Source organism: Mustelus asterias, unplaced genomic scaffold (assembly GCF_964213995.1).
Source record: "Mustelus asterias unplaced genomic scaffold, sMusAst1.hap1.1 HAP1_SCAFFOLD_35, whole genome shotgun sequence".
NCBI lineage: Eukaryota > Metazoa > Chordata > Chondrichthyes > Carcharhiniformes > Triakidae > Mustelus > Mustelus asterias.
The window spans coordinates 1,525,070-1,528,554 of record NW_027590117.1 but is presented as its reverse complement, the minus strand read 5'-3'; the positions used below and the strand labels follow the sequence as shown (position 1 = coordinate 1,528,554).

Here is a 3,485-nt window from a genome sequence, read left to right as displayed (position 1 = left end):
AAAATATCGTTCACGAACGAGTTCATGATGCTCATGGCCTTGGAGGAGATGCCGGTGTCGGGGTGAACCTGCTTCATCACTTTGTAGAAGTAGATGGAGTAACTCTCCTTCCTCGACTTTCGTCGCTTCTTGCCGCCCTTTGCTCCCGGTTTCTTAATCACTTTCTTCGCCCCCTTCTTGGCAGCTGGTTTCGATGTTGCTTTCTTCTCATCAGCCATGTTCAATTTCACACAGAAATAAAGCAAACCCCTTCCGAGCGCTGATTAAATAAACTTTGTTTTGTTTTTATAAACTCTGTTTGTGAACAGAATTCCCACTCACCTGAAGAAGGGGCTTAGAGCTTCGAAAGCTTGTGTGGCTTTTGCTACCAAATAAACCTGTTGGACTTTAACCTGGTGTTGTGAAACTTCTTACCGTAAATAGACAGTCCCACAGAACTATGCTAATGAGGAATTGGGAAAGCAATGATTGTGATTCGACATTTTGAAAGTTATTACAGTCACTTATCAGGGGTTCATTTGAGTGGATATGAAAACAGACCAATCAGATTGAGAAGTTTCCGCCAATCACAAGCCCCCTTACCACAATCAGGAAATACATTTTACAAAGAATCTCCAGCGCCAGTTTGTCAGTGTGTAAAGATACACCGGGACCGGCGGCCATTACAAGATGGCGGCGGCTCCTTCCAGAAAGAGCTTCGAGATCTTCGTGTCGCGGGTGCCCTGGACCCTGGCCGGCAAAGAAATCAAAGAATATTTTGGACAGTTTGGATTAGTAAAGAAATGTCTCCTTCCATTCGACAAAGAGACTGGATTTCGTAGAGGATTCTGTTGGGTTGGCTTCAATACAGAAGAAGGGCTTCAGAATGCACTGCAGAAGGAACCACGCCTCCTTGAAGGGGCAAAGCTTCAAGTTCAGAGAAACAGAAAATTGTTTCAAGGGCGCAGACCAAATAAAGTCACTGAATCAGCAAATTGACACTGAACATGGAGGGTATAGTTAAAGCTGTTTTGTCCTAAGTAAATTAAAGATGGTGATTTAAACACCTAAAAAAAAAGATCCACCGGGAAATGTCGCCTGGCTGTCGGTGTGAGGGACCCTTCTCCACAGAAGAACTGTGCGGGAGTGTGGGATTCCTTCAGGAACTGTGAATCTCTGGTAATGTGCGTGAGTGTGGGATTTACTTACTCTCTGACACAGTGCGAGAGTGTGGGATTTACTCACTCTCTGATACAGTGTGTGAGTGTGGGATTTACTCACTCTCTGATACAGTGTGAGAGTGTGGGATTTACTCACTCTCTGATACAGTGTGTGAGTGTGGGATTTACTCACTCTCTGATACCGTGTGGGATTTACTCACTCTCTGATACAGTGTGGGATTTACTCACTCTCTGATACCGTGTGTGAGTGCAGGATTTACTCACTCTCTGATACCGTGTGTGAGTGCGGGATTTACTCTCTCTCTGATACAGTGTGGGATTTACTCACTCTCTGATACCGTGTGTGAGTGCGGGATTTACTCACTCTCTGATACAGTGTGTGTGTGTGGGATTTACTCACTCTAATACAGTGTGAGAGTGTGGGATTTACTCACTCTCTGATACAGTGTGAGAGTGTGGGATTTACTCACTCTCTGATACAGTGTGAGAGTGTGGGATTTACTCACTCTCTGATACAGTGTGAGAGTGTGGGATTTACTCACTCTCTGATACAGTGTGAGAGTGTGGGATTTACTCACTCTCTGATAGAGTGTGGGATTTACTCACTCTCTGATACAGTGTGTGAGTGCGGGATTTACTCACTCTGATACAGTGTGTGAGACCATAAGTTATCGGAGCAGAATTAGGCCACTCGGCCCATCGAGTCTTATCCGCCAATCATGACTGATATTTTTATCTTCCTCATTCTGCCTTTTCCCCATAATCCCTGGTCCCCTTATTAATCAAGTCTATCTATCTCTGTCTTAAAAAACACTCAATGACTTGGCCTCCACAGCCTTCTGCAACAAAGAGTTCCACAGATTCACCAGTCCCTGGCTGAACAAATTACTCCACATCTCTGTTTTAAAGGATCGTCCCTTTAGCCTGAGATTGTGCCCTCTGGTTCTAGTTTTTCCTGATTTTGGAAACAAACTCTCCATGTCCACTCTATCCAGGCCCCACAGTATCCTATAAGTTTCAAGAAGGTCCCCCCTCATCCTTGTGAACTCCAATGAGTACAGATCCAGAGTCCTCAACCGTTTCTCATATGACAAGCTTTTCATTCCAGAGATCATTCTTGTGAACCACCTCTGGGCCCTTTCCAAGGCCAGCACATCCTTCCTTAGATACGGGGCCCAAAGCTGCTCACAATACTGCAAATGGGGTGTGACTGGAGCCTTGTACAGCCTCAGAAGTACATCACTGCTCTTATATTGTATCCCTCTCGACATGAATGCTAACATTGCATTTGCCTTCCGAACTGCCAACTGACCCTGCCGGTTAACCTTAAGAGAATCTTGAACAATGACTCCCAAGTCCCTTTGCGCTTCTGATTTCCTCAGCATTTCCCCATTTAGAAAATAGTCTATGCCTCCATTCCTCCCTCCAAAGTGCATAACCTCACACTTTTCCACATTGTATTCCATCTGCCACTTCTTTGCCAACTCTCCTAGCCTGTCCAAGTCCTTCTGCAGCCTCCCTGCTTCCTCAGTACTACCTGTCCCTCTCCATGTCTTTGTATCATCTGCAAACTTAGCAACAGAGCTTTCACTTCCTGCTTCCAAATTGTTAATGTATATGGTGAAAAGTTGTGGTCCCAGCACTGATCCCTGAGGCACACCACTCAACATCGGCTGCCATCCTGAAAAAGACCTCTTTATCCCCACCTTCTGCCAGTCAGCCAATCCTCTATCCATGCCTGGATCTTACCCTTAACATCATGGGCTCTTAACTTATTTAACAGTCTCCGACTCAGCACCGTGTCAGAAGGCCTTCTGGAAATCTAAATAAATCACGTCCACTGGTTCTCCTTTATCGAACTTCCTTTTGCCTCCTCAAAGAACTTTAAAGCTTAGTGTGGGATTTACTCACTGATAGAGCATGTGAGTGTGGGATTTGTATCTGTGAATGGATGAGAACATATCTGAGTTTATGATTCATTCTGTATCTGGGTCTCATTGTGTGTCTGTCCAAAGGTGGTGCATGTGACTGCATGTAGTAATAATTCTCTTCTTGGTGGTATTAGTTTTATTTTTGTTTGTATCGCTCTCATCCACAATATCAGTGTGTTCATTTTATTCTGTATCTGTCAGTCTCTGTACCTGTATTTCAGTGCATGTGTTGCAGGACGGCAGTGGAATCACACACTGACTCTGTTTGACTGTTCTTCCTTTGCGCTTGATAAGCAATTGATAAAATATTCAATGTATAGTGTATTTTCTACCTATCCTCTTAAATTTAATCAACATTTTTCCTTCTGACAGGCAAAGAGTTGAAACCAGCAGA

At 44.3% G+C, this 3,485-nt stretch overlaps 1 pseudogene; it reads left to right on the top strand.

Moving 5' to 3' along the window:
- Nucleotides 1–653: 653 nt before the first annotated feature.
- LOC144482262 (SRA stem-loop-interacting RNA-binding protein, mitochondrial pseudogene) lies at nt 654–1,040 on the top strand (annotated as a pseudogene).
- The last annotated feature ends 2,445 nt before the right edge of the window (nt 1,041–3,485 follow it).